The 16,840-nt window shown below is 37.4% G+C and overlaps 1 protein-coding gene across 1 annotated transcript in view; it reads right to left on the bottom strand.

Annotated features, from left to right (window-relative positions):
* SLC9A9 (solute carrier family 9 member A9) overlaps positions 1-16,840 on the bottom strand; it is a 1,902,281-nt gene that overhangs the window by 823,791 nt on the left and 1,061,650 nt on the right. The window lies entirely within an intron of this gene.

The following is a 16,840-nucleotide window of genomic DNA, read 5'->3' as shown; positions in this document are numbered from 1 at the left end:
CCTATAGCGCAGCCATTACAAGTTTTTAAACAGCTGGCTTGTGCGTGCGATTTAGTTGCGTTGAGCTCCATACCGCACACAATTCAAGAGCTGTTTTGACATGCTCGTGCATGCTTTTCCCTTAGACATCAATGGGGAGAAGGTGTCAAAAAAAAACAACACCTGAAGCGCGGAATGAAAAGCTCCGTAACGCAGCCCCATTGATGCATATGGGAGAAAAAAGTTATGTTTAAACCTAACACCATAACATAAACCCTAATATACCGCCCCCAACATCGCCGACACCTACATAATGTTATTATCCCCTAATTTGCCGCTCCCGATATCGGCGCCACCTAAATAAATCTATTAACCCCTAATCTGCCACTCCCAATATTGCTGCCACTATACTAAAGTTATTAACCCCTATTCCCCTGCACCCCAGCATCGCCCACACTATAATACATCTATTAACCCATATTCCGCTGCTCCCCAACATCACCACCACTAAATAAAGCTATTAACCCCTAAACCTCTGGCCTCCCACATCACTACCACTAAATAAATCTATTAACCCCTAAACCACCAGCCCCCCACATTGCAACAACCTAAATTAAACTATTAAGCCCTAAACCTAACTCTAATGTAACGCTAACCCTAACACCCCTTAACTGTAACATAATTAAAATAGAGCTAAATTAATGTTACAATTATTAACTAAAAAATACTTGTAAAACTAAATACATACTTACCTGTGAAATAAAACCTAAGCTAGCTACAATATAACTAATAGTTATATTGTAGCTAGCTTAGGTTTTATTTTTATTTTACAGGTAAGTTTGTATTTATTTTAACTAGGTAGACTAGTTAGTAAATAGTTATTTACTAACTACCTAGTTAAAATAAATACAAACTTACCTGTGAAATAAAACCTAAGCTGCCTTACACTAAAAACTACCATTACAAAAAATAAAAAACACTAAAATTCCAAAAAATAAAAAACTACTATTCCAAAAAATAAACAAAATTATCCAAAACAATAAAAAAATATTCCTATTCTAATACCATGTTTAAAAATAAATACATTTTAAAAAAACTAATCTATAATAAACTACCAAGGGCCCTTAAAGGGGCCTTTGGGGGCCCTTAAATTGGCCTTTTGTAGGGCATTGCCCTAAAGTTAACAGCTCTTTTGCTACAAAACAAACACCCCCTAACAGTATACAACCCCCCAAACCCACAAAATAAAAATAAAGTAAAACCTAATCTACCCATTGCCCTGAAAAGGGCATTTTTATGGGCATTACCCTTAAAAGGGCATTTAGTTATTTTCCCTGCACTTTAAAGGGCATTCAGCTCTTTTATGAAATGCCCAAGCCCTAATCTAAAAATAAAAATTTCTTTCTTTTGCGATGTACCGAGTCCACGGATTCATCCTAACTTGTGGGATATTGTCCTTCCTGACAGGAAGTAGCAAAGAGAGCACCACAGCAGAGCTGTCTATATAGCTCCCCCCTTAACTCCACCCCCCAGACATTCGACCGAAGGCCAAGGAAGAAAAGGAGAAACTATAAGGTGCAGAGGTGACTGAAGTTTACATAAAAAATACTATCTGTCTTGAATAGACAGGGCGGGCCGTGGACTCGGTACATCGCAAAAGAAAGAAATTTATCAGGTAAGCATAATTTCTGTTTTCTTTTGCAAGATGTACCGAGACCACGGATTCATCCTAACTTGTGGGATACCAATACCAAAGCTTTAGGACACGGATGAAGGGAGGGACAAGACAGGAACCTAAACGGAAGGCACCACTGCTTGCAAAACCTTTCTCCCAAAAATAGCCTCCGAAGAAGCAAAAGTATCAAATTTGAAAAATTTGGAAAAGGTATGAAGCGAAGACCAAGTCGCAGCCTTACAAATCTGTTCAACAGAAGCATCATTTTTAAAAGCCCATGAAAAATTAAACCTTTATGCAAGCTATTAAAAACCTCTGATAACACTAGGATTACTGCTTCCCCTTCCCCTAATGGGGACACTGTCAGCCTTTCTGAGTTAACACAGTCTCTGCAGAAAATATGACTGAACATACCTCATTGCTGTATAGCAAGAAACCGTTCCTCACACTGAAGTTTTCCTGTACTCCTCAGCTCATGTGGGAACAGCAGTGGACCTTAGTTACAAATGCTAAGATCATCATCCTCCAGGCAGAAATATTCATCTATGTCCTGCCGGAGAGTACATAGTACAACACTGGAACCATTTAAAAATAACAAACACTTGATTGAAGATAAAATAAAACTAACAGTTTCTCTTCTCTTTACTCTTCCTGCTTAGAGCCAGCAAAGAGAATGACTGGGGGGTGGAGTTAAGGGGGAGCTATATAGACAGCTCTGCTGTGGTGCTCTCTTTGCTACTTCCTGTCAGGAAGGACAATATCCCACAAGTTAGGATGAATCCGTGGACTCTGTACATCTTGCAAAAGAAAAATACATTACACAAAATAACAAACAAATTATCAAAAATAATAAAAAAATATTCCTATTCTAATACCCATTTAAAAAAAAAAAAACACCCCAAAATTAAAAACCTAATCTAGAATAAACTACCAATAGCCCTTAAAAGGGCCTTTTGTAGGGAATTGCCCTAGGTTAAACAGCTCATTTACCTGAAAAAAAAAACCCACAAAATAACAAAAACTATCTAAAAAATCTAAGCTTCCTATTGCCCTGAAAACGGCATTTGTATGGGCTATGCCTTTAAAAGGGCATTTAGCTCTTTTGCATTGTCCTGAAAAGGGCATTTAGCTTGTTTACGAAAAGCCCAAAGCCCAAATAAAAAAAAAAAACCTAACACCCGAAAATCTGCTTGAAGGATCTTCATCCCGGTGGCTCCATCTTCATCCAGGCGGCAGGCGACTCTATCTTCATCCAGACGGCACCTTCTATTTTCATCCCGGCGGCACCAATAGAATTTCAGTAGCTCTCATCCTATTGGCTGATTTGAACAGCCAATTGGATTTCAGTAGCGCTCATCCTATTGGCTGATTTGAATTTCCAAAATCAAATCAGCCAATAGGAATTCAAGGGACGCCATTTTGAATCTCGTACCTTGCATTGAAGATTCAGTGTACGGCGGCGACCGTATCAAGAGGATGCTCTGCGCCGGATGTCTTCAGGATGGATCCGTTCTGCGCCGCCGGAATGAAGATAGAAGATGCCGCCTGGATGAAGATGGAGCCACCTGCCGCTTGGATGAAGATGGAGCCCACCTGGATGAAGATGGAGCCGCCTGGATGAAGATGGAGCCGCTGGGATGAAGATCCTTCAAGCGGGACTTCAGCAACTGTAAGTGGATTTTTGGGGGTTAGTGTTAGGATTTTTTAAGCTTTTTTAGGTGTTTTTTTTTAGTTTAGGGTTTGGGCTTTTCGTAAACGAGCTAAATGCCCTTTTCAGGGCAATGCCCATACAAATGACCTTTTCAGGGCAATCGGTAGCTTAGGTTTTTAATGAGCTCCGGAGGTTTATAGGAACTTCTAATGATAAAATTGATTAGTGTAGGGTCATGTGCTACTCACACTAAACTTACAAAAAGTGCTGAGTGCTGAAATGAATGTTCTGTGAAATTCTCTGTTTCTCTAATATTTTCTAATGTTAACAAAGGCTCCATAGGCAACACCTGCATCCAATTATTTTTAGTGGGAATCATAAAGCAGATGACATTTTTTACTGAAGCAAAACTTTTATCAATTTCCACTAAATACAGCTACTGTGTGTTGTTCTGAAGATTGGATGCTCTATGACTTTTACAGAAGATTTGCTGTCTTTTAATTAATTTTTCACCGGTTGGTTAAACTGCAGGATATATTGTTTGGTTGGGATTTTATTTTCCAGGCTTGTGCTTCTAGGCATGTCATGGTCTAATAAGGTCACAAAACAACTAGATGTCTGTAAGACTTTTTTTTTCTGAAAAAAGAAAGATTTAAAGAACAGATAAATGTTTGAACCAAGAAAACCCAATATTAGAGATCAATGGTGAAAAAAGTGACCCATCTATCTCAGAAGCCAGATTTTTAAATAAATAAAAATACCTTTACTTTGCTTAGAATTTGTACAAGTTTTGATCTATTGATTCAGTCTGAACACCAAGAAAGATACACAACAAAGAAATCCATATGAAAAAAAAGCGTAGTAGACAGAAAAAAATAATTAGAATTTTCAAAAATGTTACTCTTCTTTACTCATGTTATCAGGAATGTGTGGGTGTCTGAGTGTAGGTGTGCACATCTAGTTGCCTGTGTCAGTGTGTGCTTATGTTAAAGGGGCAGTCTACACCAGACTTGTTGTTGTTTAAAAATATAGATAATCCCTTTATTCCCCTGTTTTGCATAACCAACACTGTTATATTAATACACTTTTTTACCTCTGTGATTACCTTGTATCTAAGCCTCTGCAGACTGCCCCTTTAACCATGTATGTTCCTTTATTAACATGCATATCTTTGTTAGTGTGTGCTTTCTTGTGACAGAATGTGTGTCAATATTAATTTGCCCTGGTGCATGTGACAGAGTTTGCTATGTAGAGCATCTCAAAATAAGTATGATGTATTAGTCTGCCTCACTGCGAATATGTACGTACATACACACACATATATATATATATATATATATATATATATATATATATATATATATATATATATATATATATATATATATATATATATATATATATATACAGAAATACAAACACACATAGAAATATTAACATGTTGTTAAAAAGCAAATGTTATTCACGATTATGGGCTCCATTTATGAAGCAGAGAAGGCAGCTTTAGAGTTCTCTCAAGTGAGGTTGCAAGCGCAAGTTAAAAAGCAGCAGTCATAAGACCCCTGCCTTCTAATCCCTCTGATTTTCAACCCCTGCTCTTGTGCAATTGGTTACGCATGAGCATGAGCAGGAACTGCACAAACAGTGCCCATGCAATGATAAATGTACACTGATTTCCAGTAAACTTGGGTAGACAAGTTCCCTGTCTGGAAACAATGTCTACCTGCATTTGAACAAATGGGGCCCTTAATTGAAATGTAGAATTAGTGTATTATCCAAACAATTACACTTCTGTAAGACAGAAACAGGCAAATTATACAAACACCTGCCTTCTTATAATTCAGGATAAAAAACTAAGTACCCTTGAAACTCAGTAAGCCATGGCGACAATATTTTAAATAACTCATAAGAGTATTAAAACAAAAACCTGGTTAGTAGTTCTGCACAAAGCCACTTTATTTCATTGCACACAATACAGTTTCTTGACATGGTACATTGCATTTGTGTTGAAATGGCAGCTGCACAAGTGTCAGAGTAAAAGAACATTGATAACACTAGGTTTTTACTGCTTTTATAGTTTAACCGGTCTATTTTAAGAGTAATTAAGAAAAGTTATAACACCCATGAATGTGTTTGTGTGTGCTTCATGGATTGTTAATTTTCCAAATGTCATAAGCTTTACAATAGGAAACAATTCCAGGTAGTGACAGCTAAAAAACACCCTGTGGGCACTTCATTGTCTTTTATGACCCATATGTTTTTCTTTTATTAGCATTAAGTAAAAAAACAAAATAATGATATGTTTTGCAATCTTAACAATTTGTTTCCAGTTTTCTTTTTATAAGGGGGATATAGTGCGAATGTAGCTTATACCATATATTCTATAAACAAATGTATACAATAAATGAGAAAGGTGATCCTTAATATGGTTAAAATATGAGTGTGAAAAAATGATCAGCATAATATAGCATCAGTAAAGTATAAATCTGTTTTTCTCTTACAGTCCCATAGAACATTATGCAGTATGGATGTCTCAGAAAGCACAGTCTTATTCAATGGCCTATAATACATTAAACTTATTGTTTTCTGACCCCTTTTTGTACAAGAATGAAGATTAAAAAGCAACAACAAAAAACAAACAAAATAAAAACGGATAAGGAGAACAAAGGAAAGGGTGCTTTGAGGACAGAGACATAAAGATTCATAGATCAATCAAAGATCAATAACCTTGTGCAGAGGATAATGCATAAAGAACTTAAAGAACCAGTAAATACAGTAGATTTGCATAATCAACAAATGCATAATAAAAATACAATGCAATAGCACTTATTCTGAACTTCAAGTGATTAGAAGATTTTTTTTTCTGACAAATATCAAACATGTCTATTTCCACTCCTCCTGCCAATCACAAATGCATATAAGTACATTCTGGGCTAGAAAGGTCAAAATTGAAATGTGCATGAATGCATTTAAATTTTAAATAGAAGCATTTTTTTTTGCAATATACTTCCAATAGCAAAAATGATTCTAGTAAAAGTTATTACTGGTTTTCAGTGGTATACATGCTGTGAGAGCCTGTGCACGAGTATCCAAGCTCAGAGAGAGCTGGCGTGGTGTATATTGCGTCTGTGAAGGTTTATAGTACAAAGGATAAAAGCTCTTCAGCTAATCAGGCATACTTTGAGGTCGATTTATAAAAGTCTTCGACAGGCTTCGTACCCCCTGCAACTGCAGGTTCTCACAAGAGAACCTGCACCTTTTCCCCAGTGTCGTCCGACCAGGGAGATTAACAGCTCCTGCTCACTTGTGATTGGTTGTACGCGGGCAGGGGGCGGGATTGCACACGAGCGCAAAATAGCGCTTGTGTACAATGCTGAAATCTGGCAGCAGAATTTAGCCCGCCAGAGGCAAGCTGCAACGGACAGGGGTGCATATGTATCCACCTGTCCGCTGTAGCTTGATAAATCAACCCCTTTATCTTGTTACAGTACATTTTCTGAAACACAATTTTTCAGATAGAGCTTTTGATTTTAAACAGCTTCCCAATTTACTTCTGTTATCTAATTTGTTTTGCTCTCTTGTTATTCATTGTTGTGACGGATACCTAGGTAGGCTCTGGAGCTGCTGATTGGTGGTTACACATATTTCTTATGTTATTGGCTAACAGTAGTGCATTGCTGCTTCTTTAACAAAAGATACAAAGATAATGAAGCAAATTAGATAATCTAATTAAATTGGAAAGTTGTTTAAAATTGTATTCTGTATCTGAATCATGAAAGGAAAAAATTGGGGTTCATGTCCCTTTAAGATGACATTTTCTCACTTAGGGGTATTCTCCTGTTTGACTGAAGAGTTCTTAACATTTGTGCTATTGATCTATGTTACATAAGGAGTGAAACACGAGTGCCTCTTGTATTGCTAAAGCATTTACTAATACAAGATATGGCATCATTTTTACCTGCTCCCCTTTCATCCATTTGTTATTTGCATTCAGAAGTTTTTACAGCCTAGGAACCTAAAGAAGGGTAACACTGTGAGGTGGAACTGGTGGTGCAGGTGAACATTTGTCTGGGGGAAGAATACATCCAAATGGACGTCATGTAACTTAACTCCAAGAATAAGATATGTGGAGGGGAATAGAGACTCAAAGTCCTTTTTTGTACTTCAAGCAGACAACCTGATGGAAAGCAAGTGAGGACCCGAACAGGTATTATATACTTCATAAAAGGAGCTGTAAGTACAGCCTTTTTGTCTCCCCTCTATTGAAACTGTATGTTTTATAGTAGCACATATTCAGATAACAGTACATTTTACGGATTGTTTTGTATATGTAATAGCAACCCGCTTCTATGAACCCCTAGCTATAGCACCACTATTAACTATTTTATTGCTGCTTGAAAGTGGACTTTCATTATTTTGGACAGTAATTCTCAACTAGTCCAGGCACTGACATTGGCTCAACACCTCTCATTCTACTTATTTTCACAGATCCAATCTCCCTAACAGTTTGGCCCTAGAACTTTGCTCTCCCATACAAGTACCCTCACAAGCTGTACTCCGTCACCCTCTCTCATACTGGTCAAGTTATTGCCACTCTGACTCTGGGTCCAATGTACAAAGGATCGCTGTGCCCGATGAGAAATGTTAATTTCTGTCTTGCAAGGTTCACGCCAGGTAAAAAAAAAATTCTAATACATTTTATGTTTTTATTTATTTATTTATTTTTGTTTAAATGTTAATTGAACCTGTCATTTAAAGAAATGTGCAAATAGAACAGATGTGATTGTTTCAATTGCTTATTTCAACTGTAAATGAACATGTTTGAAAAGTCACCTAAAACAGCAACAACAAAAAGCACAAATAAATGCAACAGTGATTGTCAATTAAGAAATAAGCACGTAGGAAAACTGTAACATGAATAAAACAACAACAAGATATGCCATGTGGAAGAGGCCAAAGTGGCGTTTCAAGAAGTCAAGTTTGATGAATTTAAAAGCCCACAAATCATTTGAAAAGTTGCTTTCTAATGAATCTGAATACTGCTGCCAAATTGTCTCAAAGCACTTTGAAAACCTCTTTTAATAGATCTGAATAGATCTCAAGACCAGTTAACACCAATGCTTTAAAGGGACATTAAACATTTTGAGATGGTAATATAAAATGATAAAATCTTATCTTGTGAACTGCTTGTGCAATGCTGACCCCTGCAGATTCGCGGCCAATAGGCCGCTAGCAAGGGGTGTCAATCAGTCTGATTGTATAGAATTGGGCAGATTGATGTCCGCAGCCTCAAAACAGGTGGACAAGTTATAGAGTTATATAGTCTTAAGACCGCTGCTTCATAGCCTGAAGGCTCATGCAGAAATAGGGGCATCAAGCTGCATTTGGAGCTTGATAATTCGGCCCGAAAAAAAACAACAACTAATGAAATTTTAAAAAAACACATCTACATGTTATTCTCAGACTAATCTTTTCTTTGTATGCATCATTCTATCTAGCATATAGGGGCCTATTTAACAAGGTGCGGACGGACATGATCTGATATTGCAGATTATGTCTGCCGCACATCGGTAAATGCTGACAGCGTATGCTGTCAGCATTTATCATCCCACCGGCAGTTCTTGTGAACTGCTGGTGCAACGCCGCCCCCTGCAGATTTTCGGCCAACCGGCCGCCAGCAGGGGGTGTCAATCAACCAGATTGTATTGGATTGGGTTGATTTCTTGCGAGTTCTGTCCGCCTCCCCAGAGCAGGCGGGCAGGTTATGGAGCAGCAGTCTTTAGACCGCTGCTTTATAACTTGTGTTTCTGGCAAGCCTGAAGGCTCGCCAGACACACAGAGCTTGATAAATATGCCCCTTAGTGTTTAATGTCCCTTTAAGGCACAATCATTTTTTAGAGTAAGACAATGGAAGACAAGCAGCTCCTGAAAAACAAAACAAAAAACCAAACACACACACACTTGCATAGCTTAAAGCAGGGGTTTTCAAAGTCTTAGGGCTCCACTTATCAAGCAGCGGTTGCTGCTTTGGAGGCATTTCTGAAATGAAAGTTAAAAAGTGGCAAATTGTAATCATCCTGATCCAATTGGTTGCCATTAATCAGAGGGAAGCACTGCACAAGCATTTCTGGTGAAATGCTTGTGCAATGTTAAATATGGAAAGCGTATGCTGTACGCTTGCAACAATGTTCAGCGGTCATTATTCGCTGACGGAATGTACAAGACAGCCCCCCATAATAGATGTTACTTTACTTTTTCTCTTGAAATAAAACGTAATTTGTTTTGTTTGCTTTAATTTAGGTGATTTACATCTGATCCAGCGTTCACACACAACTGCTCAACCCAAAGAGTGTTTCACTTAGGTTTCACTTTGCACTTTGTTACTCTTGTGTTAAACGCAAGTTATTGATCAAGACAACAAAGCAGTCTCTGAGCAATTTTGACCTCAGCACCTTTCTTCCAACTACATCCCACCCTTTGCCTTATTCCACTATGACATGGAACGTGTCTTTGTTGGCTCTTAAAGACTGTTCTATCTTTTGCCAAAGTCAGCTGCTGCTTTTGGTTTCCAAAGTATAGTTCAGAGTGTCACTACTCCTGCGCCTCCCCTTATATACTCTAGTGCCCCTATGGAGAGGCCCACCTCACACTTTGAAAACCACTGGCTTAAAGGCTTTTCCTGTGGTCCCTATACTATATTCTTAAATAAAAGACGATATCCAATTCTTCAATCCTACAAAACCCTTGTACTGTAAGACCTTGAGGAATACATATACAGCCTATATAGTGCCACTGGTTGTCTACTTCTTGAGGTTTTGGCTATATAGCCCAGGATACCAATGAGGGAGGATATTTTACAATACCTGAGATGCACTGAGCTATATGATCCTCATTTTGTTTTGTTTTTTTATTTTAAAAATGAACACACTGCATAAAAAATTGCTTGACTTAAAATAAAAACAAAAAGAAATTTCCCATATCATGATCATTTTATATATAAGGTAGTCAATTGTGTATAAGGTGTTGCTTCTATTAAATGTAACAAATTCAGTCTTATAAAACACTAAGAGGAAGTCAATTAATGTTGTTTGATAGTAGCTACTATATTCAAAAATGAGAACAAAACCTGTACAGCTAATGCCCTAACAGAGGTTTATTGATAATTCAAATTAGAAATTATCTTTAAAATAATTAAAGTGAGTAAATGACATTGAATTTTTTGGCCTGTATTTAGGTAAGGTCATTGTAATATGCAGTGCCAGTGAAATGTGCCGAGCACTGTTGTGTGGAAAGCAGAGTAAGACCTACTACAGCAGTGATGCTTAAAAAAAAGATTCCAATACAGCTAGAATTACAAATGTCCTTTAAACATTGTCCACATCTGCAAGTGATGTACCCAGATAATTTATTTAAAGGGATAGAAAAGTCAAAATGTAAATGTGCATGGGTGCATTTCATTTTTAAATAGAAGCATTTTTTGTTATACTTCCATTAGCAAAAATGCTTCTAGTAAAAGTTGTTCTTGTTTTTCAGCGGAATATGCACATATGCTGTCAAGGTCCGCACACAAGTAATCAAGCTCAGAGAGATGGTGGTCGTTTATACTGTGTCTGTGAAGATGTAATGTGTGTCCTACTAACCACTGCTGACTCTCTGAAATGGTGTGGTATTTAACTAGTGGTGCATAGGCCCTCAAAGCATAAGTGCGTATGCTGTTAAAAAAACCGTAATAACTTTTAATAGAGGCATTTTTGCTAATGGAAGTATATTGCAAATATGTTTCTATTTAAATGTGATGCACCCACAGACATTTGAATTCTGAGCTTTCTATCCCTTTAAACTTGCAGTGTTTCATATATAAAATGCTGATATAAATGCTGACATAAGTATATTACAAATATCTTCTGCATCAATTATTTTCAACAGTCAATACTCGGATAAAGTCAGATATAATTTGCCAGTTTTACTTTGGCTATGTATAGATTAGTAAAACAGTTTAGCAAAAGGTTTAAATTTATTGGCAAAATTATAAATCAATTAGAATCGCTCCAAACCACACTTCTTCATTTCCATGTTGCACTACATAGAAGGTATCTCTTCCTTGTAACATACTTTGCTTAAAGGGCCATAATACCCAAATGTTGAAACACTTGAAAGTGATGCAGCATAGCTGTAAAAAGCTGACTAGAAAATATCACATGAACATCTCTATGTTTAAAAGAAAGATATTTTACCTCAAAAGTTCCTCAGTAGCCCCATCCCATTGTAAAGGACTTCTAAGCAGCAAATCAGTATGTCTGTCCCGGGACAGCTGAAGGGATGAGCCTCGTGCACTCTCATGTTATTTCCCTATTCAGTGTATGGAAGTTTACAATGAAATCTCATGAGAGTTAAGTCAAATCTCATGAGATCACAGTAAAATAGTTCATGATCTCAGCACTGCTGATGCTGATTGGCTGCTGTTCATTTCTTTTTTACCTGCAGCTGAGTATAGCTTCTTACACAGAACTTACTCTACTGAGCTAAGGAGATTCTGAGGTAAAATATTTTCCTTTTTTTACATAGAGATGCTCAGGTGATATTTTCCTGTCAGCTTTTTACAGTTATACTGCATCAGTTTCAAGTGATTTACCATATGAGTATTATGTCCCTTTAAGAGAACACACTTGTAATTTTTATATACAGTAGAATTATGCTTAAAAGGACATGAAACCAAAGATATTTCTTTCATGATTCAGAAAAATACAATCTATTTATATAATCAATTTTGCTTCATTCTCTTGGTATCCTTTTTTGAAAGAACAGCAAAGCATTACTGGGAGATAGCTGAACACATTAGTAAGCCAATGACATCAGGCATATATGTGCAGCCACCAATCATCAGAAAGCTCCCAGCCCATAAACCTACCTTAGTATGCTTTTCAACAAAGGATACCCAAAGAACAAAGCAAATGTGATAACATAAATACATTGGAAAGCTGTTTAAAATGAAATGGTCTATCTGAATAATGAAAGAAGGGACATTGTTCACTAGATTTTGCTTCGCATAAATGTTTTGTAGATTTATATAGCCCATTTCGGAGTGTTTTTATAAAAATGTATAGTTTTGCTTATTTTTTAAGAATAAGACTCCTACCTAAGTCCCACAGTGTCAGATGTGTGCACGCATTTACAGACTTCTGCAGGGTTCAGTTTATGTTATCTGTCTTTTCATATGCAGGGCAGGAAAGAGGTGGGGAGTGTCTGCTAATTTTGTTTACCCAGCCCCTGTGTGTCTGAGACTACCTCATTAACAGAGCTAAACTGGGAGCTTCTAAGTAAGTATTTGAAAGGTTTTATACTGCATTTTTTAGATCAGTATCTGTGCATATTATTCTTTATAGTAGAGTCTATTACATGCAGTTATATGAAAAATGGTGTATACTGTCCCTTTAAGGACCGAAAATTTCAGAGAAAAACTTGCACAAAACAGCGGATGCTTTTTTAGAATTTTTGGTATCACTCCACTTAAACAGAAAGAGAGCCTTGTTTTTCTTTTATTTACCTATCAAAACTATACGTGATCATCCATCTCCAGGCAGAATTCTTCTAATTTCTGCCTGAGAGTAAAACAGTACAACGCCGGTACCGTTTAAAAATAACAAACTCTTGATTGAAGGTAACACTACACTAAGTCACCACATATCTCTTGATACTTCCTATCTTGTCGAGAGTTGCAAGAGAATGACTGGAGGTGGGGGTTAGGGGAGGAGCTATATAGACAGCTCTGCTGTGGGTGTCCTCTTGCAACTTCCTGTTGGGAAGGAGAATATCCCACAAGTAATGGATGAACCCATGGACTGGATACACCTTACAAGAGAAACTATATGTATGTGTGTGTGTATATATATATATATATATATATATATATATATATATATATATATATATATATATATATATATATATATATATATATATAGTGTAGTGGATACCTCTCTCACTCATAGTAAAAGCGCGGGACCCTACAGTCAGACAGCGAGTGAAATAATACATGTAAGGGAAGGAGGGAGAGGGAGGGGGGAAAATAACTGTTGGGAATTTGGGAAAGGGACCTGGGACGGGGTAGGGTATTGAGGGGGGGGGGCAGCTACACTTCAGAAAAATTGGATTCTTCATATAAAAAAGTCAAATTTTTACTAAACTGGGTACTGGCAGACAGCTGACAGTACCCAATATGGCAGCAAATGGTAGAGGGGGGAGGGTTAGAGAGCTGTTTAGGGGGGAGGGTCAGGGAGGTTGGGGGGCTAAGGGGGGATCCAACACTGCAAAATATATAATATATATATATATATATATATATATATTATATAACACATAGAAACACCCAGCACTCACCAGCTAGCTCACAGCTAAGATAAAATCACAACTGGAAAGGTTAGTCACCGCATCTGGCCAAATGGGAAAGCTCAGGCACCACGTCAAGGTCCTTTCCATTGCCTGAGTCCCTAACACAGCCACACCATCATGCGAGCTCACAAAGCCAAACAAACTGAGAACAAAGAAGGGGTGCACAGGTGGCTGTAATCACCCATAGAAAATACAAAACATGGAAGGGAACTGCACTCCAAGACCGGATCAGGTACACATCCTGTGACTCGGTAACATCCAGCCCTGGGTGCTAAATAGCACTCCAAAAAAGCTGTGATGTCACCAGAGCCACAGGCAGTTAAACCCCAGTCCGGAATGGGTGCAAGAAACAAGGGAGATTACAAATAAAAAGTAATACAACACATAGAAACACCCAGCACTCACCAGCTAGCTCACAGCTAAGATAAAATCACAACTGGAAAGGTTAGTCACCGCATCTGGCCAAATGGGAAAGCTCAGGCACCACGTCAAGGTCCTTTTGTGTTGTATTACTTTTTATTTGTAATCTCCCTTGTTTCTTGCACCCATTCCGGACTGGGGTTTAACTGCCTGTGGCTCTGGTGACATCACAGCTTTTTTGGAGTGCTATTTAGCACCCAGGGCTGGATGTTACCGAGTCACAGGATGTGTACCTGATCCGGTCTTGGAGTGCAGTTCCCTTCCATGTTTTGTATTTTCTATGGGTGATTACAGCCACCTGTGCACCCCTTCTTTGTTCTTAGTTTGTTTGACTTTGTGAGCTTGCATGATGGTGTGGCTGTGTTAGGGACTCAGGCAATGGAAAGGACCTTGACGTGGTGCCTGAGCTTTCCCATTTGGCCAGATGCGGTGACTAACCTTTCCAGTTGTGATTTTATCTTAGCTGTGAGCTAGCTGGTGAGTGCTGGGTGTTTCTATGTGTTGTATTACTTTTTATTTGTAATCTCCCTTGTTTCTTGCACCCATTCCGGATTGGGGTTTAACTGCCTGTGGCTCTGGTGACATCACAGCTTTTTTGGAGTGCTATTTAGCACCCAGGGCTGGATGTTACCGAGTCACAGGATGTGTACCTGATCCGGTCTTGGAGTGCAGTTCCCTTCCATGTTTTATATATATATATATATATATATATATATATATATATATATACATATATATATATATAAATATAAATATATATATTTTTAAAAAGCCTTTTATTTTAGTACTGGCAGACTTTCTGCCAGAACTTAGAATGGACAATAGTGAGGTGGGGGAGGGAAGGGAGCCGTTTGAGAGGGGTCAGGGAGGGATCAGGGGGTGGGATGTGTCAGGTGGGAGGCTGATCTCTACACTAAAGCTAAAATGAACCCTACAAGCTACCTAATTAACCCCTTTACTGCTGGGCATAATACAAGTGTGGTGTGTAGCGGCATTTAGCGGCCTTCTAATTACCAAAAGGTAATGCCAAAGCCATAAATGTCTATTTCTGAACAAAGGGGATCCCACAGAAGCATTTACAACCATGTGTGCCATAATTGCACACGCTGTTTGTAAATAATTTCAGCGAGAAACCTAAAGTTTGTGAAAAATATTGTGAAAAAGTTAACAATTTTTTTTATTTGATCGCATTTGGTGGTAAAATGGTGGCATGAAATATACCAAAATGTGCCTAGATCAATGCTTTTGGTTGTCTACTAAAAAATATATATACATGTGAAGGGTTATTCAGGGATTCCTGACATATATCCGTTTTACAATGTAACTATCGCTAATTTTGAACAAAAATGAATTGGAAAAAGCAAAGTGCTACTTGTATTTATTGCCCTATAACTTGCAGAAAAAGCAAAGAACATGTAAACATTGGGTATTTCTAAACTCAGGACAAAATTTAGAAACTATTTAGCATGGGTGTTTTTTGATGGTTGTAGATGTGTAACATATTTTGGGGGTCAATGTTAGAAAAAGTGTGTTTTTTTCCATTTTTTCATCATATTTTATAATTTTTTTATAGTAAATTATATGATATGATGAAAATAATACCAACAACCACATTTAAAAACACTACTCTCTCGGTTGCACACACCCCTGTTTCCTGGCTGATAACTGCAGACATCGGCTTCAGGTGCCAGGGGTGTACAGACCATATTTAAACAGAACAAACGCGTTTCCGCCTGTTACTGGCCTTTCTCAATGTTACACAATTTTTCAGAGTGTGGACAAACAGAGCACATCTCAGACATCTCTTAAATACTGCATAGTAAACCGGACCCGCCAATATATATATATACTGTATATGTAAATATGTGCCCTGTCCACTGTATACAGATTTTCTAATAAAAATTAATGGAGCTTTAATGAATCCATACCATGAATGTTAATAAACTTCTAGAATGTCTCTTGTGACCATTTCAGATTGTTTTGCGCATGAGCAAAATTATAGACTGTTTGCAAATAGCCGTGAAAAGTTTTAATGATGTCGAAAATGCTCTGTCAAGAACTTATCAAGTGCCTGAAGCTGTTGGGTTTGAAAATGTGTTGAAAAGTGGATTATGATTTCCAAGACATTTTTGGCCCCATAGGAGAAATAGGGCTTTTAGTAAGGATCAAAAACGTGTTTGCAAGTGTGGGAAAGAGACAAAAATGTGCTATTGTGATCATGCCAAATTGAAAAGTGGCCTTTTCGGGCCAGACAAAAAGATTAAAAAGCTGCAGCCGATAGATTGTGATCAAGGCCTAATATAGTAACTTATATTTAAGTCATAACCTAAAGTTTTCCTACCTTTCATATCAGAATAAAAATATATGAAACAACTTAAATAGTAACATTATATAGTTTCATACAATAAACAAGTTTTCAATTAAATTGAAACAGGTTACTAATTTCACTTTTATATAATAGATGTGCACATGTATTAAGAGTTCATTAAACCAAATAACGTGTTAATGTAGTGATTACAGTTTAGATGTGCTTCCCACTTCTAAACTACATGGTGAAAATGTATTGAATCATACACAATGTTTAGTTATAACAGAAGCAATCTACTTTTTTACAATGTTTGCCCGCACTTTCCCTTTTACATTTGTATTTGCCTTTCAAAAACACTGCAATTCATGTTCTTTGCTACGATAGATTTTCCGTCTTTTTCCTATTAATGTACTGAATT

The sequence above is a fragment of the Bombina bombina genome, chromosome 4, assembly GCF_027579735.1.
Source record: "Bombina bombina isolate aBomBom1 chromosome 4, aBomBom1.pri, whole genome shotgun sequence".
In the NCBI taxonomy this organism is placed as follows: Eukaryota; Metazoa; Chordata; class Amphibia; order Anura; family Bombinatoridae; genus Bombina; species Bombina bombina.
Note: the sequence above shows the minus strand (reverse complement) of the source record. Positions and strands in the feature narration are given on the sequence as shown.